This window comes from Mycteria americana, chromosome 7 (assembly GCF_035582795.1).
Source record: "Mycteria americana isolate JAX WOST 10 ecotype Jacksonville Zoo and Gardens chromosome 7, USCA_MyAme_1.0, whole genome shotgun sequence".
NCBI lineage: Eukaryota > Metazoa > Chordata > Aves > Ciconiiformes > Ciconiidae > Mycteria > Mycteria americana.
This window is the reverse complement of record NC_134371.1, coordinates 17032731-17058768: the sequence shown is the minus strand read 5'-3', so window position 1 is coordinate 17058768 and position 26038 is coordinate 17032731. Positions and strand designations below refer to the sequence as shown.

Below are 26038 nucleotides of genomic sequence, written 5' to 3'. Positions count from 1 at the left end.
CAGGACACTCCCTCAGCATTGCTCTTCTTCAGCTGCAACGTTCAGCTCTTCTGTCCTCTTTGAGTCCTTTCTTCACCGTCCCATTGCATGGCTACCATTTTTTAGGCATCTCAGAATTTCATAGATTTTAAGGACAGAAGAGACAATTTTACATTTTGCTTAATCCAGACCGTTAGGTTTCATACACATACCCTATTGTCATCCCCAAAGTGTTCAAGTGTATAATCTTAGACGTGGTTTAAGAGGTATACACAGCACTTACAGGTCCCATTTCTTCAGCAGAGGTTGTAGCAATATTAGACTGCAAGTGTGCATGCATCTGCTCAGCCTTGCATCTGTGACTGTGTCCCTTGAGTCTGCCATGGTGCAGGGAAGCCAGGCAGGTGTCGCGCAATTGCTATATCCTTGATCATGTCCACGCAGACTTACGTACCCATCTGCAATACTCTCCACTTGTTGGAAAATGCACACATGACAAAAAGAACAGAGGTAAAATCAACTGCAGATCTTTCAACAGCCTCAAATCTCAAACCAGCCCTTTCTGCTGGGATTTAGACAAGTTCAATAACAAGGAACACAAAGTTAAATTACAGAGGCCAGTAAACTAATCAGAGGTTAATCTCTAAGGTCATGTCTGAAGTGTGGTTAAAGATATTTTAGTGACTTGTTCTTACACAGTAAGCAATGCAAACACTGGATATATATCCCAGTTATAACCTTAGAACCTAACTGACCGTCTGAGCATCATTACTCTGCAACAGCATGAGGCTGTGTTACTTCACCCCATAGTAAAAGAGCATGGAAATAACCATGGACTAATCAAGGAAAGGACAGATTTTTTTTGTTGAATTGCTTTGGGAAAACAAAGTCCTACTGAAAACTTCTATTTTTGAAATGATTCACTTCACTAGCATATGCACAACTTCAGACAGACAGATACTAGCTGACATACAGACACTAGTTGATAATATGTGGAACCTGGACAGAAAATAAGATATTAAGGTATACTCACTTCCCACGGGAATTTATTCCCTTCCACAGCTCAGATGCTCAAGTTACATATCTTATTCTTAGAAAAATATGCAATTGGTAATGTATTTAGTGATTTACAGATATGGAGAAAGAAGTGAAGATTAATGAAAATAAGACAAATTAGTGAAAATAATCACACTGACTGATGCTCTTTCTTATGTGTTTTATATGTCTTAGTTCATATAGTGATGCTGCTCCAGGTTCACGTTATGGGGGCGGACCAGATCAGACTGACTTTGGTTGTTGAAGAGTGGGGGTAGGGGTTCTCACACAGCTGAAAAAGGCTGCATGTTTTCCTGAAAGTCTGATGTGCTCTTCGCCTGCATCATTTCCAACATTTTGGTGGAAAAAGTCCTTAAAGAGACAGAAATTGTTCCATGGCTCACTTTCACAACACATCTGGATGCTGAATAAAATTGGCTGTTAACTGAACTTCCAGCAAAAATATTTCAGGAGGGGGAGGCATTGGAGCTGGACGTCAAAGTTAGAAGTGATGCAGCTTCAGGTCTATACTTATCAAAAAGTTTGTCCATTAGCTAAGGCTCTGCTAAAAAGTTCTTGATAAAGCATGTTTTCCATTTGTTTTCTGTTAAATATTAGCTGTAGTGCACACCTGAACGTGACATAGCCTTTCAACAGGAAAATATGTGCCTCCTTATATATTGAAGTTCCATGAAATAAAATTGATATTAATTTTAGATGTTTTAAATACATGGAAAATAAGTAGTTGTCTATGATCTCTTGCTTTTCATAGCAGAATCAAAATTATTCTTTTCTTTTTTAAAGGAAAATTTGAAAAGTAGATTTTTTTTTATGTTCTTAAATTTGCCACATTTTTTGATTTATAACTGACATGACTGGGTTTAATTGAAGGCAAAAGGACAGAGGAGAGGTTACTTATTTTAGTGGTCTGCATAGTGATAAAGTATCAGCAGAAACAGCATAAAAAACAGTGAGAAACTATTTGTTGATGGGAAGAAATAATTCCAATGAGAAAAGGAAACCTTGTCTTTGGGAGGAGGAAGGGATACATGAGAGAATAGAGAAGGCAGAATAGGCAAGTGAAAGATACCTTTTAAATGTTTACCCAAGAGTGTGCAGAAATGAAGCAATTTGGCTAAACTAGACATACTTTTTGACTCATACCTGATGCAAAACCACACAACTAGCAGAACTCCAAATGGACATTGGCCCTGATACATAAATTGTGGCTTGTCCATGGTTCAGTTCTCCTTAAGCAAGAAAAAAAACCCTGTAAGGATGGGCCATCTTTCTGACACCGAGCCAGACTAGCTGCTGCAGGGGCCACACCAGGGCCACCACCTGCCCTACGCAGCGTTTGAATCACGAGCAGCTCATGCCTTTGACAAATGTAGAGCATTTAGCATTATAATCAGATAATTTTTAGCCAGCCCCCTTGGAGGATATTTTTAACAAAAATGCATATAGTACTTACTATTCATTGTTCAAAATAAAGATCTACTGTTAAACTATTAATGTTTCTATCGGGTTGTGAAATAAAAATTTATAGCCTTCTTGCTGCAATGTAATTTATTTTTGGGTGAAAATTTATACGTTGGAGCAGAGCAGCCAGTAGTTTCATCTACGTACAGTTTTTGTGTAAGAAAATTATTTCATAAGAATACAAGCTTTAGAAATTTCCCTGAAAGTAAGCTAGTGAAGTATTGCAAGAAGAATATTTCTTAGTTGTGTACTTGAGCCAAAACCAGTGAAACCTCTTTCAAATTAGACATAGAAAGCATTTGGTTTACTACTTGTTTGGATATCTCAGAATCAAACTCAAGGCTACTCTTTGGATCCCTTTCCTTCTCTCTTTGCCCATAATCAAAACCATCCATCACGTAAGTTAAATGTCTCAGCATTGCCAAGGAAACCACAGCCCTGTGTTGTATGTCCCACTTATAATTTCTGGATACCCATGAACGTCTTTTGCTGCGTGAGGTACGCATGGGGCTACTATGTCTGCATGTTGCCTGGGTCTCCATTTCTAATGCATGGCTTCCAATGCCTTCTGCTATGGGGCAATGTGATGGTTTTGCACAAATAATCACCATCATTACCAAAAAGCTCTGATATGTCCGAAACTAGTCACAGGTATCTAACATAAAGTACAATCCTGGCTTAAGTTGATCTTTTGGTAAGACAAAGTGAAATCGAGCAGTTGTTCAACATGGCATACCTTTTTCAATGTGTAGCTTCTATTTTTCAAACCTATACAGCTAAACAAAAAGAGAGAGGCCAGTACCTCCTATGTGGCTGAATTTGAAAATAGTATTTTCCTGAAAAAGTAAAAATGCTGTTTACTTACATGATTACTGGTCTAATATGTTTGTTAAGTGTAGTTTAATACATGCAAGCTTTCCTAATATTTTCTCTTTAAGAGGATTTTAGGAGATTTTTTGTTCTCATACATCTCTCTTGGTACTCACTGTTATTAGACTGGTAAGGTTTTGTAACAGAGCTCAAACCCACTCAGAGAAAAGCCTTTAGGCTTCAGAAAGAGCAGTGTGTACTTGCAAACGCTCTTGCCTTGGTCTGCACCATGCTTTATGAGGATTGTACATGAGCAAACACAGGTAAGTGAGCTTGCCTACCCCAGCCTGTCTATTCCCAATTACTAGGTTTAACTCAACAATATTACTTTTCAACTTTATCTTACTCTGAATCTCAGGCAGAGGAGAACAATCTTTTTTAATGAAGTGATACATTTATGGAACAGGGTTTAACATTCAGACAGAAGATTGTTTGATTGCAGAGTGAATCTGTTACATTTCTCCACTTTCCACCTTCTTTCCTTAGCACAGTAGGGTTTATTCTGGAATAGAAAAGGTACTACTTTTGTGTAATTTTTTGTCAACGTTTTGTGGTTGTTCTAAGTCTGTTATTTGGGGGCCTTTTCCGTGGAATTTAGCCATTCCAATGACACTTTGTAATTTGCTTTGTTCAGGAAAGATTTTCAGTCACGCAAGAAGCATACAGGCAAAGAATACAGAAGACCAAAATAAATACTTTTCCAAACAGCGAGATGTTTATATAGAAGGCTTACCGAGAAGTGATGTAATTATGGGAGGAATCCAAATATCCTGTAGGGCTCTATTGGCCACATACAGCTTTAGCGAATAATGCTTCGTGTTGTTCAGAATACCTATTCCAAAAACAAAAACACAACAAAACCCACATGAAAACTACAAAACTTGGTCCTGCAATTTTCTGAGCCTCTAAAATATCACAGCTAAAATAAAATCTGAAGTAGAAAACTCTCTGAACCTTCAGAAAAATGTATTGTTTCAGTGCTTTTGTTGTCATATTTCAATCTGTTACCACAAAAATTTCACTCTAGGTGAACTCTTATTTATTTGTATAATGGTACTGCCCAAGCGGCACAGGCAGAGTAAGGGATAAGCATTGCATGTGCACAAAGCATTGCGTGCACAGACAATAAATGACAAGCCCAGCAAAAGTCATGACAAGATAAGTGCCATCCAATCAACTAAATGCATACAGTTAACTTCGTACTTTTAAGGGATATCAAAAATTAAATCTTTGCACAGGCAACAACTGTATTGGTTCTGTTCCATCTCTATTAGCAGTAATGCAGTTCAACAGAAAGCACAATGCAGCCAAAGGATTCATTGCAATATTGGCAATAGTTAGGGGCTTGAAGGGTTGGTTTTTTCCCTCTGGTAATAGGAACCTCTCTCCAAGAAATACCATCTTTACTTCCATTTCAGGATATGTGATCCTCACATCTCTGATTTTTCTGTTATCTATTTCCTGTGTCATATTTATCATTTGCAGACACCCATGTTCCAGGCCACGAATGCTATCTGGGCTGTGCAACACCTACATCTTGTTGACACTGGGGTTGTAATTGAGCGATGGACTGTAACTTGCCCGGGACTGCAGCCTGCAATACATATGGCATTTCTAGTCCTTGCCAGCTTAACTAGAGCATTTTATTTTTACGAGCGATTGATCAATAGGGATTGAAGTGTGCAATGAAATATCAATACTTGTAGGTAAGACAGTTTTCCACCTAGCCTGTTTTTATAGCTACTGTAGATCACTTCTTCCTGTGTTTCCAAAGTAACTGTCTTCTAGCAACTCGTTACTCGGACATACTTTGGAAAATGGAAACCGACCGACAGTGATAACAGCTAAATGAACATGCAATATAATGCAAATAGCTCCACACGTTAACTGGAACAAAAGACATTATTCCTATACATGCCAGGCATTTTCCAGCAGGTTTCATAGAAGAAGGTTTCATTCTTCTTTTATAGAAGAATAAATCCAGTAATTCTTTCTTATAGTTGAAGAAATGTCAAAGGAAAGTTGACCAGAGTACCCTCACAGTATTTTGCATAGAAGTCATGTCTTGACCAAGGCTACAGAAGGCAGAAAAATACAGCAACAGTCAACGGTTGAACTATCATTGAAAATAAGGTGACAATACTTCTCTGGGCAGTACATGAGAGGAAATCTCAGTCGCTGTATGTCACCGCTGTCACCCATTTTTCGGTTATGTGTATTTTTCTGAACTTGAATCTGTGCTGGGATTTGCTTTCTTCTGTAGGATTTGGTTGTGCTAATAGCATTGGAAAAGCTCTTAGGTTTTCACCCTTTTCTGATTGTGTGAGGAACAGGAACACCACTGCAACTTTCCTGCACTGCAAAAACACAGAAACTTTAACCATGGGAGATTGTGCAGAGCTCAAGGACTTTGACTTCCCTTGCTGGAGCAGTGCATTACCATCAGTGCAGAATGTTCATAAAGTAATGCCAAAATTTTATGACCAGATACTGTGTTCTTTTTTTTCTCACTTTCAACAATAAGAAGATAGAAATGGAAATCCTTTCTATGATAAGGATGTTTGGGATTTTGTTCTTTTAATTTTTCATAGTTTTTCTTGTTTCTTTTGTTAAGAGAAAGCAAAAATCAGGAACATATACAAACGTAGGAAAGAAGAAACTTTAAAAAAAACAGTGTGTGGAATTAAAAAACTGTTTTCAAGCTTTTTTTTTTCCCTCCTAATACTTTTCATGTTTTTCCTCCTGGAAAGCAATGGTTCAAACATTTCTCCCACTTATTCCTTTTTATTAATTTCCAGTTAAAAAAAAAAAGAATTAAATCATCGAGAAAATATCTCTGCAAACATTACTCCTTTTGTTTCTCTAACTTCAATTCATCTTTCTTCAAATTTGTGCTTGAAAAAAAAAGGCAAGAATTTAAAACATAGAAAGATGCCAGAATTTTCCCAGTGTTCTTCATAAAAAATCAAATAGAAGATGATTGTTTCATTAAAAACCCTGCTGATTCACTGTAACAGTGGGAATCTCCCTAAAACATTAGCTTCGAAAGCTATTTTTCTAGGTGTTCAACAGACTTGAGCAGGCATTTCTACATATTTGTTGTATTCGTGGTTTTAGACTTTTTGGACTAAGTCTAAAATCTAGAGAGCTTTTGTTGTTGTTTTTCTTGTAAATAGAGAAGATTCTTATATCAGAAAATCCCTAGAAAAGCGGAAACGGCATATGGTGCCCTGTGCTGGCCTATTCCAAGTCCTGCTGCACAACAGCCTTAAAGAAAGACTTTTCCTCCTCTGCATAATGAAAGGAGGATTTCCATTATGGTCTCTCACAACAGAGAGACTAGTGAGCAGTATCGCAGTAACTCACAGGATATAGTTTATGTTAATAGTATTGTGGCCCAGTGTTTTACAGGAAACAATTTATTATAGCTATTCTACTATACAGTAATTTTACAGTTGGAAATTTCACAGAAAACAGAGGTGTACTCAGTTCCATGATTTTCCACATATAAACGTTAATGACCACAGAAGCCCAAACTTTTTTCCCAAGACTGGGTACATCCAACACCACGTGTATACTGCCCCATTTGTATCACCTGTATGAAAGCACTCCTGGTTGAATTTGGCATTTTCCTGAGGGAGTCGGTGGACTCTATGGGGTCAGTGGACACATAAAAGTGTCTGAATGCATCTCGGAAAATACTGACAGCAAGCCAAAAAGAGATGGAAATACCTGACTGGGAGAAGTGAGCTATAAGAAAAGAAATCTGCTCAACAGTTTGAGTTCTATGATTGGTACTGGAAAAAAAAATCATGGATGCATCTAAAACCAATGAGGTATGAACATAGTTCACATTAGAATGAAATTTTGGTTGTCATCCCAAATCTGTTGAAGTCAATGGAAGGACTCATATTGGCTTCAAAGGACGTTGAACTGTGGCATGGTTCCTGAGCTGCCTTAGGGTTATGGAATCACAGGAACATATGACAAGATTTCAACCATCTGCTGAAATCATTGCTCCAATAGAAAAGTCAGGGGTGTGCTTTAAACCATTTTCCACTTAATACAGAATTGTTTCATACAGAATGGAATCTTTTCTTTTAAATAAGGTGTCAAAAATGGCTTTTTATATGTATCAAAGAAATATCTGTGTAGAAATACATGTCAGATTTCAAACTGGCACAGAGTCGCTGTTCTGTTTTGGCTTTAGAAGGTTTCACAATTTTTCTCCAAAATACTTATTCATCTGATCTCATTTATGTGTTAAAAATCATCACATACACTGCATTTAAGTTATTTTGACATTCAGTCTTTTTTGTGAATGTATAAAGCACATTTAACCTAGTTTGGAAAATACATTGTATGGCTTTCTTTGCAAATGATTTGTTTCTTCTGCAAAAGCAAAACACATTGTGGTGTACCTTTGTGTGTGCACTATGTGTGTTCTGCTGTAATAAAGTCATAAAACTGCTCACTCAGTTTTATGACTTTAGCATTAACTGCTCCTGGAAGGAGGTCATTTGGAGTCTGTTCTCCGCCCTTAAAATAAAGAAGACTGTATGTAAGGGTCAAAAGTCTGTATCCAAATGCTAAAATGCATGCAGTTAGATCAAAACCACCATGTCCAATATCGTTTTGGTTTATATTAAAATGAGGACTCTGGAACTCTAAATATACTATGTTAATACAATATTAATATATTATAATGTTAATATTACCATTTTGGGACCTTATATTAACATTTTGGACCTTAACGTTAACATTTTATGGTCATGGTGAACGTGACTTTGGTGAGATATCCGGTTCTCATGTGCACTTAGTGTGGTTCCAGGTATCACTCAAAAGGGACACAGATACTGTTAGAAAGTAAATATAGGAGCAAGTAGTTAACTCTGGGTTTTAATCTGAAAGTATGTTGTCAGAACCAATTATATCATTTAGTGGAGCCATTGGTTTTCAGTTTAAATGTGTTGATGAAATACACATAGGTTTAAATATCAGCTGGGGTACAGCAGTCTGGATTTCCTAGTCTAGTGAACCAGGCTTCAGACAGAAGAAATTTGCAGCTGTTTGCAAGGAGCTAAATATATGAGGTTTGATTTATTTTAAACCTTTGCTCTAGACATTATAAACCTTTGGCAATAAACACTTCTTAGTTTGGAAAAAAGCTGCCATAGTTTTAGTTTAATGGTTAGATTCTTTCCTAGTTTAGCCCTTTCGATGTCTCTTTTATTGTGCGGGAAGTTTTGAAATCCCAGAGCAAACAACAACCGTCATTTAAAAAATACTATGATTTCCAGAATTACATCACAGTGAAAATGAAGACTCCTATCAACTACCATGGATTTCAAATCAGGCATTTATACACAAATCATAATTTTTTTCACACTTACGCCCTTTCGTAAATCGGATTCCTTATTTAAGGGACTAATCACAGATTGAGTTGTGTAACATAGCTTCAATAAATTTCTGTCTGAAAACTGAACCAGCCAGTAAGTTTTTACTGAATATCAAACTTGAAAACTGCTCCCACAGGCTTCTATTTCAATGTAATACCAAATGATGCCACAGTTAGTAGGTACTGATATGATCATGGTAGCTAGAAACACACTTTTGTCCTGCTCTTTAACACCGTGCCTGGTCCGACCCAGGCCTGCATTGACTCTCACCTTGTGTTACAGACATGGTCCTTCTCCCACCGAGCTGCTCATGCATCATGAATTGTATGTTTTCAAAGGGAGGATTGCACTATCGTCTGGAAGCAGCTTCCACTACTCCAGCAAATGCTGTAGGGTTTTAGAGGAAGCATAACCAGAGGATTTGCTGCATAACCAGAAAAAGGATAGTTTAATAAAACGGGTGACATATAGCAGCTCTGAAAAATGAAGCAGTTTGAAATAAGGATTTGTATTAATCTGCTGAAGAATTGCTCCTGGGATTTTCCGTTGGAATTATCGCAGACGAGCTGAACTTGAATAAATATCACATCCCTATTTCTTACCTTTTGTTTTCTTTTTCACCCTAACTTCTACTTTCTCATTCTCCAGATGTGGTGTTCCATCTTCCCTGGTTGTTTCTCCGTATCTTTAAATTTCTTCTTTCCTTTTGTTTGTTAATAAAAGCTATCATCAAAAAGCTATCAAAAAAGTTATTGCCTTTTAATTATTGAAGTTTTAGCCTTTTTCAAATGTCTTTTAATACCTCAAAACAATAAAATGTTATCGTTATTAGTAGTTCTCCGTTACTTAATAAAGACAAAGTCCACCTCAGTTGTCACTCTTCACATCCTCCTTAGGTCTCGCTTTTCTCTCTAGAGCCAGATATGTCCACTGGGCAATTTCCTGAGGAGAGGAGAAACAGTCACTAAGCAGATATTATAGTGATTGGGAGACTATGGGTATTTTTATTAATTTATTTCATTAGCTAGCATGGGCATCTCAATAGTTGTTTTGTCTTGTGATATTCTATGGTCACACTTCAAAGAGTTATAGCTGGCTGTTAACTGTTTAAGCTTGTTTAATTCAAAAATATCCTTGGCCTGGGTCCAGTTAGCCTGGAAATATTCTTCTCAAGCTTTGTTTAAGATCACTGGCTTAAAAACACTAGGGCTGCGAGCTTCCTAGGCAGTAAGGCAGCAGAGCAGTCTCTATTTACCGGTCTACAGAACCAGGCTCCAAGCAGAAGAAATGTGCAGGTGCTTGCAGGGACCAAAATATTTCTGGGTTGGTTTGTTTCAGTGCTTTTGTCTGGGCATTACAGAACTTTGACAAGAAAGAATTTTTAGTTTGGAGGAAGCTGTTTTTGAATCACCTTCATTAATGTTATCAGATGCTTGTAACAGAAAAGCGTTAAATTTAATGGAACAACCTGAACTAGTCTGTTTATTAAGAGAAGGGCTACAGAGCAGACTGTCTGCTCCTGGTGGAGCCCCACAATTCCACCCCAAACTGGCCAAAATTAGGTAAACCTTCCTCCTCTTGCTCAAGTAGCCCATCCTGGCAAATGACCTGCAGCTCACTGATCTCGCAGCACATACTGAAAGTGATGAGCAATGTGTGAAGCTTCCTGAATAACTGATCAGGAAAAACTGAGCATCCTCTAGCATTGCAATAGCACTAGTTTACTAATGGTATTAACAAAACCATGAGATGTATTTTTGCATGTCGTGTTTCTTAATGGGTCTTATTTAACTGGCTTTGTGTCTCAACCGGGCTCTTTTTCAAACAGAATAGCTCGTAGGTCACAAAGTAATGCGTTTAGTAAACAGAATATTTCTAATGATCTTGTGTAATAGCCCTCCCAGTCTTTAAAAATGTAGCTGTCTATGGGGCTCCTGTTAGGGAACAAACTCGCTTTGCACGTCTCATATATCACGCTATGAATCATAACAAGCCAGGGCTGCTTCTGACTTCAGAGTGAACAAACTGAGCCAGGGAGTACATGTAATTTCATGGCAAAGCACATGAGGGACAAAACAGAGCAGGCATCTGTGGTTTCTGACCCTGTCAGGGTGATTTATTTCCCTGAGAGCTAATGAAGGAGAGATAATGAAGTCCAATTAGATAGCAAATCCAGATCCCTGACCCTCCATTACATGGGTAACAGGAGTATTGGTATGTTAGCAACAGTGTTATTCATATTAAATTTTACTAAGCTACATTGGTGTAGAACACTTTTAGGAAAATGTTCTCACAAAAGATCAAAAGTCACCATTATTGTACTATTCCCTTGTGAAAGTCGTCACTGTTACTCACAGAATTTCAGCCCACCCAAAGGCAGTGTGTATGGCAGTGCTGGAGCCAGCAGCCAAGGCTGCTGAAGTCCAGTGGAACGCCTAGTGTATGCCTCCCTCATTCCTCACTTACATATTAAAGTTACAATTATTCTTGTTACTTGACAAAAGCAGAGACTACTTTATTCAAAGAAAGCCTAGATTTATACAATGGCTCTTATAACAGCCATGGCTGGCTGTGTCATTACCAGTAAAGAATCGAAGGGCTCCGGGAGAGTGTGCTGCTTTGAAGTGTTAGCATCCTGAACGGAGACAGCAACTATCCCAGCCCTTTGTCTCTGAGACTAATTTCACCAAAGACTTTGTTTTTATAGAGAATTTGATAAAAGTTCCAGCTTTCCCAACCCATTAATTCTTACCTCCCTTAAGGGGAAAACGAAAGGGTGGGGTTTTTTTCATTAAGCAGTCCTTGCACACCACTAAACCCCCTCTCATGCGGAAGGCTCTGTAACACGCATGCTAATAACATGTAAACCTGCAAAATGTGTTAGAAGAGAGTTAGACAGGGGGTATGAGTGCAGCCAATAAATACTGGTGTTTCAAAACATAAAGTGAATGATGAATTGGATGATGAAGCTTTATGCTCTGCATTGTTCACTTGGTATTATTTTGCCTGTCATTTCCCCATTTTGCTGCAGCAAACTCTCATCCCTTCCTATCATTACAGTCCATTATAGTATTCTAGCATTGTAGTCCATCGTAGTATAGCTTTGAAGTGCTTTAAGTCAGTCTCTCTGATTGTTCATGAATGTTTTACAAACTATAGAAAATCCTGAGCTTTATCTTGCAGAGTATCTTAGAGTTTGTGAATTCAGTAAAAGGAAAGGGGCAAATGAGTGACACAGAGGAAGCTTTGATGCATTGCACAGATCTCATGGTGCTGTTTACAACTTAGGCTGTCTAATATTTGATCTTAAATAATTTTTTAATTTTATTTTTAACTATAAAAATTTAATTTTTTTTAGAAATTGGACAGAAGTGGCCTGCTGTAGGTTTACAAAAATATGACAAAATAAATTAAAATTTGTTCTAATTTTTTCCCAAAAGTTTAACTCTCAAAGTGAGAACCATTTAATTCAGGTATGGAGAAACATGTTTCCTTGTCATTTCTTATGAATAATCCTCAGGTAGTTAAATGTGCTGCAAGAATCTAAACAGAAATATTTGACACATAATATTAAAGCAGGTATACGTGTCTTCTGGGGATTCCCTCTCTAACAGGAGTTCACATTCAAGATCAGCTAACTGCTTCTGTTACAGAGAAATACCATAGGTAACACTATGTCTCAAGGTCAAAGGGCTCCAGGTGATATTAGAAACGCCTTTGGGCAAAGCTGTGGCCAAGCAATAGGAGGCTCCCATCACTTTAAAGTCCCATCACTTTAAAGTCCCATCACTTTAAAGCGATAGTCTCCCATCACTTTAAAGTCCAAGGAGACTGGACAAACCAAGAAGGGGGAGGAAAGATGCTCCTCCAGAAAGGTGCCTGGGAGAAAAGAAAATTTCCACTGTCACCTAATTGAACAGTGGCAAAATTAGGAAAACAAAGTCTACAGGAAATCCTGGTTACTTCAGTTTTATAATAAAAAAGCAAAGTTTTCATGTTTCTAAAAAGTGCTGCTAAATGGATTGTACATTAAAAGAACTGGGACTAGTTTGCAGATGGACAGAATATTCCCTGGTTGGCAAGGTTTTGTTTTGGTTCCCCCTCCTCGTTTTGGATTTGATGTAGCCCAACCCACAACGAGCTCTTGGAGTGCAGAGATCAAATGCCCTGGCCCCTCTCTTCCTAAAGGACTGCTGGGCACAGAGGAAACAGTTGTCTAACAGTGATCAGTAACTTCCCATCCATGGGTACAGTATCGTTGACAAGTGTAATAGTATATACATGTTTGCTGAAGTGCTAAACTATCTGCACATTCTCTGTAGCTTGTGAGTCATAGTAACTCCATGGCGGGTTAGCAGATGGTGAGCTGAGTGAGACAGTGTGCCGTGTCTCATATATTTTGAAATAAATGAGAAACACATTCTCTATAAGGAAAACAGAGCCACAATATTTTCCTTTGAAGGCAAATCCTGGTCTTTCTATATGACAACATGTTGACTGAAAGGAAGGAGAAGAAGAAAATCGTTTTACAGCATTATATAGTCCCTGCATCACTCAGAACCACTCCATAGGCTACTGCTCCACCATAGTCTCAGCTTGCCAAGTCACATCTTCTCCAGCGTTGCTCTTTGCAATCCTATTCATACAACACTGACAGTGTTTACAGGCTATCACTGACTATACCATTCCAAACCCTAGTTTTGTATGTGCAAAAAAAAAAGTATTGCAAAAAATATACTCTTGGTGCTATATGTGTGTAAACATGAGAAGGGACTACAGTTAACCCAAAGTCTAATAAAAATATACTTTACTTTAAAAATATGCTTTGCTGCCTTTTGAGACACCAATATGAAAAGCTGTTAAAATTGAATGCATGTGCCAACTGTTTAGACCAACGAAGTATTTTAAAGGGAAATAAGTGTCTTGCCAACTGCTTTAAAAATAAACACTGCCAATATATTTAAATAGCTAAGCATTCATCTTCCCTTACTTCAGTGTCTAAACAACTTGCTTAAAAAAGAAGTAAATACCAAAATAAAGATATAATAGAAAAGTAGCAGCTGTCTGAAGGGGGGACCATAGTAGATATATCCACACAGATGTAGGATCTAATGCAGCAAGCATCTCTGAGGAGTATATTGAATCCAGAATGCCAAAAGAAGCTTTTATTTCTAAGCCTAATGTACAGAGACTAAGATACACAGCATAGTCTCATTTGGTTGTTATTATTGCTTTCTTTTTTTGATCTCTGTAATGTGTTTGCCAAATCATTCAGTCATTCTAATCTTCTTGTCAGCCTACTTCAGTGACAGTTCAGAGTACCCTAAGATTATAGAGTTTCCAAAACATGAAAAAAGAACTAATTCACATAGCTCAGTCTATGGTCTAAAATGTTTCAGACCTGAACAGATTGGTGAGACAAACAAATATCATAGGACTTCTTTGAGAATAATACTTTTTTGGCAATTTCAGTGACATTACACTTCAAACAAATTCAGTCTGCTTGTGTAAATAGCTCAACATAGTAAAAAAGTCCAAGACTCTCTACAGTGTTTTAATGGATACATAATCTACTGAAGAACAGCATGATAATCATTAACTAGACGAAACAGAACCAGGAAAATCTTCTGAGAAAGAAAAGTGCTTCTCTTAAAGAAATAGAAAACAAGGTGGAAAAGGAGATAAGAGATGTGACAAAGAAGAATTACAGACCCTTGGCAGAAAGGTTATTTTTTAATCTGTTTGGTAGCAATCTTAACCTAAAGCAGGCTCCTTTAGCCTCATAGTGAAATGTTTGCTGTTCTGGGATAGCTAAGCCTAGAAGGTGCTATTGCACATATCTGATTGGCAACTTCACTAGTGCAGGGAGTAAATCAAATCAAAAGCAAATGAAAGGTAAGTATTGTAGACATTCTGCTGCTTTTTATAATGTTCTTGTGTAGAAAGGAATTCTTTTAGTGCAAAAATTATATCAAAATTAAAAGATCACAAAGCAGTGATGATATCGCTGTGCTATCTATTTGCAAATCATTGCAAAAAAATGCATTTTCCAATCAATTAATGGATTATTTATTACTAATGCTGCTGTTATTATTTGTACTTCCAGGTACTCAAAATGGCTACAGGGACATTTCCTGCAGTTTATAAAACTATCACCAAACCACACCAAAGGTAGGCTAGCCCAGAGAATTTCATGTCAAAAGACTCATCTGACTTTCTCTTTGTTCTCTTTGTATAGTACATGCAGGTTGAATATTTACTTTTTGCATCAAACCCAATTGCTTCTTATAACCATAAAGTGGTGTCTCTTGAGCAGAATTTCCTTTCGGAGCATTGCACTGTGATATTTGGCCATAGCGCACCAAGCCTGCACCAAGCTGTTTCCTCAGGCATCTGAATCTAGGCCAGGCAGGGATTCACTGGGAGGACTATCAGTGCTGCAGCTCCCTGTTTGCATTCCCAGTGTCACACACACACACACTTTGTCGTGTAGAAAAACAAGCATCTGGGGGGGGTGCCAGTGCCAGGCTCCCCCTGGCTTCATTTGAATGGGAGCATCTCTATCCCTCCATCATTAGCCATTCATGGACTACCTGAATGGCACTCCACCTCAACAGGGCAGGCTCGTGCTTCTTTCACACTGAATAAGTAATTTTCCTTGTATCTTACAGTCCTTGGCAGTTCCTGCTCCAGTGAGATGTAATGTTTATGCTGGGGAAACCTTCCAAAGAGCTGGTTGGTTGAGCTGCTCAGTGACAAAAATGTCCTTCAGACCGATCCACCGCCCTAATTTTAATCACTGCATCTGCTTCATATACTGCGTACCACTGTTCTTTTTATAGTTTAATATGTTTTTCTTTAAGCCTACAGCTTCTTCTGTTGATCTCCTGACTCAATAATCTCCATGATCCAAGCTTTCCTCTTAAGGATCTCTTTTCTCCATGATGGATCAGAAACTGCTGCAGGTATTGGGCCTACGTAACCTGTACAGAAATCACCAGGCTGCAGTTTTTTTTGCTCTTTCTGGACTCCATCTTTGCCTCAGGCATCAATGTCATAGTGAAACCTCAAGATACTTACTTTCTTGCTTCACAACTACATTTTTATCCTGGCTTATTTACAATCTGCTCCTGGACCAGTTTTTTTGAAAGATGGATTCCCTATCACCCTGGTACTCCGAGTCATTAAACTCATGATCAAGTCAATCTGTCTTTAAGTCCCTAGATCTGATCAGGCTCAAACCCATTGCCTTGACTGTACCTGAACAAAGTATTCGTGCCATTTTCTTCCAATGGACATAGCCTGAATCACAGCCCAACGGGTGCATCCAACCCAGCCGGGCTGCCAGCACAGCCCTGTGGCACTCAGTAACCCCAGCACACAGCAAATGTTTTCCAGGCTGCTTTGGAGCACAAAAATTGTTTATAAAGTTTCAAAATCTATCATCACCTCTGTCCCTGGATCTCTAAAGGATGGGCAATCTCTCTGAAGTCTTTGAGGTGCCATGACTGAGCGCATGACAACCTAAAATGTGTCATAAGAAATCCACCACTCTGTAAAGGATTTTCTCTCCACTCTCTCTGCAATGCTGAACAGGCATTAGTGAAGCATAACTGTTATGTAAAAAGTCCCCATGTTATATATAATTAGTGTATGCATGAGCAGACAATAGGCTAGTTAATATTTCTGCTTGATACCTGTATTGTCATACGTGATTAACCTTTCATAACTTTCAGACCAGCAACATTATGTGGTAATGCCAAAACAGAAAAGGGCTAGGAGGGAATAAAGATATTTGTGTAAAAGCTGATGCACTGGCTCCTAGGTCCAGTGCAGTCAATGGTGCAGAAAAAATACACGAAGTACAGGTCAGCAGACTGGAGGAAAACAGCTAAGTAAGAAGGAAAAGAACTGGGCAGACCAGTCTTCAAATAACAAAAATTGAATATGAACCCTTAAGTAAAACTGAACCCTTAAGTAAAACTGTAGAAGAAAAGCTGATAGTGAAACAGATGGTCTTAGCTGCTCTTCACTGTATGGACCAGAAAAGTTACTAAGTTGATATAAAGTAAAAGAGCAGGAGAGTCCTTATGTCTTTAGTATAAATATGACAATATTTCTGTATCGTTTTGCATGAAACTAAAAGTGCAAAAAACTCTCTGTGATGCCAACAAAGATAATATTCACCAGTTTATAGTTTGCTGAGCTTAGATTCAGATACACTTAAATTGCTTACTCAGGCTCACAGAAAGTGAATGTCAGCATTGGGACTAAAGCCCAGCAGTTAAGACTCGAGTAATATTCAGAGGCCTCAGACAAGATGAGTGTCCCATTGCCTCAGGTATAGTGTAAGAAATAACATGGTGTTGGGACACATGCTATGGAATCAGAAGGGAAAAGTCCTTCTAAGGACACAGAAACAAAAGCAAATCACACCTCTCTTCCTCTGTCTTAATAAGAATTTCACAGATTTCATATATCACTCCTTCTGTACCTTATTTTGTTATGTACTTTGTTCAGATGCCTTGAACTAAGCCTCAGTTGTTGACTTTTCTACTGGCCTGTTCTTGGAAACCTTGTTTCTAAAGATTTTTCTTTTGTATTTTAATATCTACCGCAGCAGATCATCAGAGCCATAAACAACAAATTTGTTAAGAAGAATGTCAGGTGTGTTGTGAATACTTCAAGAAAACACATAAACCTAATATCATGTAAAATAATATCTTTGACTGCTGCGTGTTTTAGTAAGAAGCAGGCAGTCATCTCGGGTACAGTGAGAAGAGCGTAAGTCTTCACAACTCTGACATTGTGCTAAGGAGTTACTTTTCTAAGGAGTTATTCTGGTAACTCCTGGTAGCAAAGGGAAGGTCCAGCTTTTGAATGCACGTCTTTGTCCACTGGCTAGAGGACACTGGTAAGGCCCAGCATAATCCTTGAGAGGTCACGTAAGGATAAGACTCGTGTCCTTACCAGACTCATTGGCTTACCTTAGCCAACATCCAGGAGTTGCAAGCAAATACTGGAGAGAGCAAACAGTATTTTCAGTAGAAAGAGACTAATTTTGATGTCTCTGTTTACAACTGTCTCACTTCTCAGTGAATTCACAAACCTCAAACCTCACCTCTCTGTTCATCTTCAGGCTTTTGCAGGTATAAAAATTAGCAACACCTTTGCAGCTGACGGGATTTTGGCATAAGTCATTTGGCACCTAAATGCGGAGTCCATTCTGTCAGACATAAAATATTTATTATGATTAATTTTTTAAAATAATAATTAATTTTTATGCCCCCTATTAGTCACCTGGGAAAAAAACCCTACTTTTAGTGTTTATATGCATAACTCTAGACAGGCTATTTTTTTAGCAAGAGGACTAAATTTTTTAGAACATTTTATCAATGAGTACACAAACAAAAATGACATAACATCAGCTTATATAATATAGCTTGTACCTCACCATTTCTATTACAAATGTGATGCCAGTTATTCTTTTCATCTTTCGCAAAAGGCTTTAGAAAACACTTGCAAAAATATTAATTAGAAATTTAACTTCTTAGTGAACTGAGAGGACATATATTCCCTGTTTACAAGAGCTTTAAATTTGTATTCTGAAAACCCTCCTGTTTAAGATGTGTTTTGTTTTATTCTGATGAGCAAATGTTTTAAATGCCCTTGTCCATCAACAAGATTAAAAAATTAACATTGCTCTTATTTCCTTCTGTTTATACTTAAAGTCAAAGAAACGGTATCCAGCAATTGCATATAAAAAGATTTTAGCTCCTATGTGCCTTTTCTAGAGCCACCTGCTCCTGCTAATATCCTATTGATTTCCATTTTCAAAATGGATATATTAGCTGCTTCTGTATAAGTGCAGATTCTTGACAAATATATGCAGAATGATAGCTCTGCTGCACTTATGAGTCTTGTTCAAATTAGATCCCAGGTAAAGAGAGACAGGCTGGGAAAGAAAGTATTCAGGTTTCAATGGACAAAGACCTAACTAATAAAGTAAAGATGTTTGCCAAAATACAAGTTCAGGTCAAATTTGCAAATTCAATTTAAAACACGCATTCTAAAAGGATCATTAGCCAAATAAATAGAAAAAATAAGCAGGAAAAAAATGAAGCAGAACTGTTATACAGTAAGGATGGTATAAAGTTTAAAGGATTTTAAGCCCAAAAATGAAATGTAATGTGCCTGCATTTTTAATAAAGATGATAAAGTAGAATATGGGGACAAAACTATGGTTGGCTAATGAACTGCAACTATAGAAATTAAAATTACCATATCCAAGCTTCATCCAAGGCTAAAATTTATGTGTTCGCACAAGGAATCTCCATCCAGAATACTGAAAGAACTGGCACAGGATCAAACCTGAGATGCCTTGTGACAGAGGAAAAGCAAAAGCAGAACTTCCATTTACAAAAAAGGGAGAAATAACAGACCCAATCACTGCCTGATATGTCATCACCATCAAGACCAGGAGGAGTTTACCATAAAATAAAGAAAAATATTTATAAAGAAAAATGAGATTAAAATACAGCATGTGATTAATAGTGATCAGTTGTATCAAACTCATTGAACTGATCCTTGAATGAATGTTGAAGATTTTTTTGTTGCTGTGTTTTATTTTTTGAAGATGTGAAGAAGTGAAGAAATGTAATAGTGCTAGTGTGCCTGGACTTCAATAAATACATGGGAAATAATTAATCTGGAGGAAACTAGTGGTTTTATGATAAGAAAATAATTGGTTAGAAGAAGTTTTGCAAAAATATGAAGTATTGGACTGGAAGGACATTAAAACAGAGTGTGCCTTTAGGAGTAGCAATGAGCTCCATCTCATTCAGTGTCCTGTCAGGGAAGATGCCTTATAAAGCTCTTGCTACTGAATTGTGCTGGCGATGTAACACTAGGAGAATAGTACATACCAAGGAGGACAGGAATATCATAGAGAAGAAACACAATATAGGGAATGGGATTGATTAAAATAGAAAAAAGTATAATTATAGAAAGTACTTTTATAGACTACAGCACTTCACTGATAAAAAGCCAGTGGAAATGTGAGAAAGCTGCCCTGGGCAGGATGCCGCATTTGAGAAAGCAGGGCTTTTAGTAATGGTAAGAAAGACTAAGACCAAGGCTTGGTACAGACTGAGAGTGTGTGAGAGGAGCAGGAGGGACACAAGAATTAAACATAGGTTTGAACTTTTCCATGGAACAAGTTCTCAAGTGGCATAAATTTAAAAAAAAAAAAAAATTGAATTAGATTTTTAATAAAATTTGGGTAATATTATCAATGGTATTAAGTAGCACAGCTGCCTGTTTTAGGAATAACCTGGAGCTGGTATTCCTATATTAACAGATAAACCCTCAATGTTAAATAAGGCCAAGGTATCATGCAGAATACAGTAGCTGTAAAGTCACGATAACATAAAATCACAATACTCTAATGAATGGAGGATTAAAATTTTCATCTTTAGAAATACAAAATCAAGGAACATTCACCTTTTTCAGGAAAGACTCTGTAACTGCCATGCCATGTCTCCTACTGTTTGCAGCTACGGTGTTTACATTACAATGGGGTAGACTTGGTTTCTAGTCTGTATTCTGCGGGTGTCTCTCAGGGCTGCTGAGAACGCCTGCAGAATCCAGGAGCATCCCAGCCAGGCAGCTGAACCACTTGAATCCATCAGCTCTCATATCCTACCATCGCTGCCTTCTACGCTAGGCAGATTTGCAGATCTGTGAAGGCTGCACCTTCATTATAATCACAAGAAAGAAGTAAAAAATGGGACCACTAAGCTATACAAACCTTAAGAGGACATGGATACAATTTAGCTATCAATTAACGTATCAGTTCCAAATATTTGTAGATTAAATTGTGTGTGCCAGTTTGTGCATATATGAATAATTTTAGCTTTCTTGACCTTTCATTTGCATGCAACATGTGGGAGATACAGCAACTTATTTTTAAAACCCACAAAACATAAGCTTCATTTCCTCCTACTTAAAAAAGGTCTCAGTACAGTACATTTCTATGGAAATACAGTATTCAGCTTCCTGCTAAATTTTTAGCATGTTTCTGCCAACTTCTCAAAATGTTTTCCTTCACCCTTGTTGATTGTGAAAAAACTCCAAACCAGATCTTGAGGCAAAACACACTGGAATAGATTAGAGGCTCTAAGTGGCTAGCAATTAATTTTTGACATTGTGAGCTGATATACATAGGCCTTTTTCCTAGAGGTGTGAAAGCTGGGAAGTCGGACTACCGGAAAGGAAAGTCTGGGCCTGCCCAGCAGAAGCAATTTCTTCCTCCCCTTGTCTGCCTCCATGAAATAAACAATTTTCCATGGACCACAAGCCCATCATTCCTAAGAAGCTTCTGTCAACTCCCATGTAAACTGTAACTGCATTTCCTAACTAAAGACTCAGCAAGAATCACCCCCTGCTCCCTTAGCACCAAGGTAAGAGCAAACTGTATGAATCAATGTCCTTCATATACAGTTCCCGTATGACGGACTCTACCATGGGCCCTGTATCACAGCTTCTGTCCTACTGGAGTTCACTGACAGTGTAGCTGTCCTACAGTCACATTTCTATGCAATATTTTTCTTATGTTCAAAGATATGATTATACTTGCACTGAAACCAACTCATTTTTTTCAACGTCTTGTCCTTGTTGGAGTCACCACCCCACACAAAGGATCTACTCTGACCTAGTACAAGCGAAAACTCAATACTCATGGCCATGAGAGAATGATGACAACTCCAGCTTACGCTATTTCCACTGCCTGCCCCTATCATAATGATTTCTCACAACTGGAGAAACAGAAAGGAAGGCAAGAAAACTTAAGTTCTGCTGCCCAGACAGAGAAGGGGGGAAAAAAAAAAAAAAAAAAGAAGGGGGGGGAGAAATAATCTTAAAATCAACAAAAATCTTTGATGCTAATCTTGGAATAATCTCCATTTTCTTCACCCCTGAAACTTCACTTTTAGTCGTTGTTTCTTCCTACTTTTTTTATCAGACACAGACAGGGAGTTATACCAAAATAAAGAGAGCTGTCTTTCCACTTCCAGCCCTTATTCCTGTATGCTTCTTCATATGGTTTTATTTTTAAACATTTTCCCATAAAGAAGTAACTTACTTTAGGGCTTACTTCAAGGAAGTTCCTGACAAGTTCCCATATGCAATTGCTTAACCCAGAACAGCTGATCTTTGTAAATCAGCAACAGACCCAGCAGCAATATCTGACTGTACTAGGGTGATGGGTTTTGCCTATTTGTAGTGCAGTCAGTTCACTAATGAGGAGCTGGCAAGAGGCACAATGCCCCCTGGACCTCATTAAATAGGCTTATTTTGGCCTGCTGAAACGTTACCTCAGGACTTGAGCACAGAGGCTGGAGCAGCGCTCTGCTGCAGAAACGGAGGTCCCGTCTCACTGGCAGAGGTGGTGTCTTCCTGAAGAGTTTTAGGTCAGGTTTCCTCTCCGTCACTGCCCCTCTAGGCATGACATAGGGATACAATGACACTTTAATGAAAGTCGGTTTAACTCAGAGACTTGTCCGTGTTCACACTGAAGAGGCCCAATCCCGTCCCAGGGACCACTCTGCAGTCGCTCCCCTGTGCGTGATGACATCTCCCCTCGCTGACAGTCTCCAAGCATGTGCTGGCCCTCCTGAGGCTGCTCTGCTCTTCTCTGCAGAGCTGAGCAGTTTTAAACTTACTTAACAAATTGCACAGACGTCTTCCCGACGTAAGGGAAACTACACGAGCAGCAGAGCGGCAGCAGAGCCAGCCCACACCACGCTCCTCTCCCGGGCTAGGCAGCCTCGGGGCTGCAGAAAAGGGAAAGCCACAGATGCATTAACAGTACTGCAGTCGAAACTCTGTTCTCTCAGGTATGGGGGGAGGGGGGGAGTCGGAAAGTGAACTGCAGTCATCAGTGCTTCCTAACCTACTCTCATTTTCCTCAGCTGTCATGTCCAGGTTTGCTATTTCTAGCTCAGACACGCTGGCAGAAGGTATTCTTACAGAATGAAGTTCAAGTGCCAAATCCAAAGGATCCAAAGGTCCCTTGAGGCTGCAGATTATTTTGCTTGGAGGCTCACCTCCACTCTGGCTAAGCAGAAGAGTGAAAACACGACAAATCTGATTAGTCTTTTTTCAGCCCACGAGTATGCAACTTCTGCTACTGTAAAAACCAGAACCTGAGGCTCCAGTTGTGCAAAAAACTTAAAATTGCTTTAGAAGGGAAACAGCTACCTGCAGGAGCACTTGAGCTGTGACACCATTGCGTTGAGCCCAGTAGAGGAACAAAACCATGGACACCTTGTCCCATGCCAGAGCTTGTTGTACAGTGCCTGCTGACTGCCCTGTTCGTGGCATGTGCAGGAGACTCATGCGAATACGGTGGGCACGTTAGCCTGGTCAGGGAAGCCCCTGTTGAGTTTTGGACTCCTCCCGTGTTGGGCAGCCGCTGGGACTGGTACAGGACTGTCAGCAGAAGTAGCGTTCTCCAGTCAGATTTTTGCATTTAAGTCAATGGGTGTTGGATTGCTCCCAAAGCATCAAAAGTATTTGGAAAATGGGAAAAAGACTTAAGATCTTAACTGCAGATTTTCATTAGCAAAGATTAAAAGCTGCTTTAAGTCAGCCTAACTAGAGGCTTTACTTACTAACATAGCATTATACCTTTCCAAGTCCCTGTAAGTATAGTTAGAGGTGCAGTGTCAGCTGCTTTGCCTGCACGAGGACAGCTGGTGTCTGGAGACCACCCGTGACTTTCGGTTAATGCGGTGGGAGGCTGTTAGGCAGGCTGCCGCAGGTGGTGCGCTAAAACGTCCTGCTGCTTAGCTATCACCTCAGAGGCAGAATTTATATAAAAGATATATGAGACATGCTTTTCTAAATTAGTAATGACTTTATTAATTTGGACAGGAATATCCCAGCCGTGGACATCTAACAAGAAATGAGAGAGTTATTTTTGTTCTTCTGTGTCTGTACAGAAATACATTTGATAACGTTGGTAGCAGCCAGCTTGCCGAGACCTCCATCAGAGATGCTGAAGCTCAGAGTTACAGCGGAGCATTTGTTTGTGACGGTACCCCCAGCCATCCCTGCCCTTCGGGACGTTTGTATCTCCCGCTGGCTCGGTGGGGCACAGTCCTGGCTGCTGTTGTCATGGCTCTGGCTTTGCTGCCACCTCCATCTAAGCCTTTATTCACTTGATTGAAGCACGGCTTACTGAAAAGCAGGGGCGAAATCTCGAGCTTTGTGGGGTGCCTTATTTGACAAAGTTCACAGCTCTGCTACAGCTCCAGTTTATCATAATAAAGTAACTGTTTTAGTGTACACAGAGGGTGTTTCTTTTTCCCTTCAGTCGCCTGTGCTTTTGATTTATTGTGGTTCCATTATGTGTCCCCTAGGAACTGCTCTCACCATATTTTCAGCAGACATGTCTTGAGGCAGATTGGCATTTAGAAGGTAAGCAGTTATTCCTGTTTCAAGATTTGCCATTCAGCATCTCCATGGAGAAAATTCACATTAACAAAGAGAAAGCTGAGTGCACACAGCTCCTCAAATACAGTCCAGAAGTCAGACTGCACAGCTAAGCAGAGAGCCCTGCCTTCACGGGCTGCGCCAGCTGAGAGGCTTCAGCAGCGTTTTCCCTGGCTCTCCCCATGGGGTGGGACAGCTCAGGCCCAGTGTGGCAGTCCTGTGTCTGCTCAAAACAGAGAGAGAAAGACTGGATTTGATTACACTGTGCAGCTTATGATGGGATCTGGACATGTCTTCTGTTCCTCTTACATACAGTTCATCTTAAATACAGAGACAAGTCATAACTGATACTACCTGAAGTCACGTTCCCTTATGGATTCAATGCTTACAGATTTTTTTTTAATGTAATTTTAGTCCAAAGCCTTTTGATTTAGGAGGATTAAAAAAAAAAAAATACAGGGATATGACATCTCTCGTGCCTAATATCTCTGCTTAGCCTGAGATAAGTTTCTTCCCAACTCATTCAGTTCATTACTGGGCAGAAGCTAAGACTGACTCGCTTTCACTGTTTTTGGTGTTTATTTGATGAGAGACTACTTTGCTAACAAAGCTGCATGGAGGTTTAAGAAACACTTCAAGTTAGCATTAGAAAACTGCCTTTTAGTTTTCTCTAATTGGCATAAAACACATATGTCCAAGTGACCCACATTTTATGCTTGTCATCTTCATAAAATAAAAGCAAAAGTAGGGAAGTCCCATAAACTGAACTCCTAACATAGGGCAGTTCCCAAAGGACTGGTAAGGAGCCATTGCTTCCTGATGCTTCCTAAAATTTACCCATCAAAAGTGGAATGAAGTATGCAGATAAGTTTTTGGGTTTGGGCCATTCTGTCTAGTTACTGACACAGAAAAAAACAATGTACCTTAAAGAAATTGGTAGCAAGGGCACTTAAAAATGAAATTAAGTACCTTTATGATTATGTTGGTATCAGCTATGTAAATTTCCACTAAAGTTAAAATCCCATGGTGCATTTCCCATGTTTACTTACAGAACTTAACCCACTGTTGGTACTTCATCAAGACTATGTCCTAATTGCTCACAGTCACAACAGGATAATACCTTGATCATTACCGAAAAACTTTTATGCTTTTTCTGAATTATTTTTAATATTTTCGTTCACCAAAAACCACCTGTGTTGCTAATTTATACTACTAGTTTAATCAAGTTTCATTAGAATCTGTCCTGCCTTAAGTCTCGAAAAACTTTTACTCATGCCTCCCTATAAGATTTCTTCTAAGACTGGCAAAATTAGACTCTTACCCATCTTGAGTGGTATGTATCTCAAGATCAGCTACACCCTGATAGCTGAAGGTGTATAAATACTGAGTTGATGAACCTCCATTAATACAAATTAATAAACCTGTAGGGTAAACCACGCAGCAGTACTCACAGCACTGAATGCAGGGAATTGTGAGAGATTTTGCAGATTTCTTCTCGCCATGAGATCCTGAACTCCCCAGGGAGCTTCCCAGCTGCCTGGCTGTAAGTTGAGGGGAACAAACTTCCATGGGTTTTCTTGAAGTAAAATTACACCGTTTTACTTCTGACAGGCTCTGTGGAAAACAAGACAGTAACAGTAATTTAAATAATTGCTTCAAAATAAGCGTGCATGAGAAATACCTTTTTAGATGAGTTCTCCCAATAGGACAGTGGTTTCAGACTGAACTGTTAAATAGATCAATTCTAGATGGCACTTAGCACTACCAGTGCAAACTGT

At 38.9% G+C, this 26038-nt stretch overlaps 1 long non-coding RNA gene across 2 annotated transcripts; it reads right to left on the bottom strand.

Moving 5' to 3' along the window:
* On the bottom strand, positions 1-25868 carry LOC142413053 (uncharacterized). Of its 2 annotated transcripts, XR_012776674.1 has the most exons (4): positions 25712-25868; positions 4100-4198; positions 263-447; positions 1-91 (listed from the first exon to the last, which is right to left on the bottom strand). It is a non-coding gene; the product is annotated as an uncharacterized LOC142413053 (long non-coding RNA). The 2 variants fall into 2 exon arrangements; XR_012776673.1 differs by having other exon boundaries at positions 16-447.
* Positions 25869-26038: the final 170 nt, after the last annotated feature.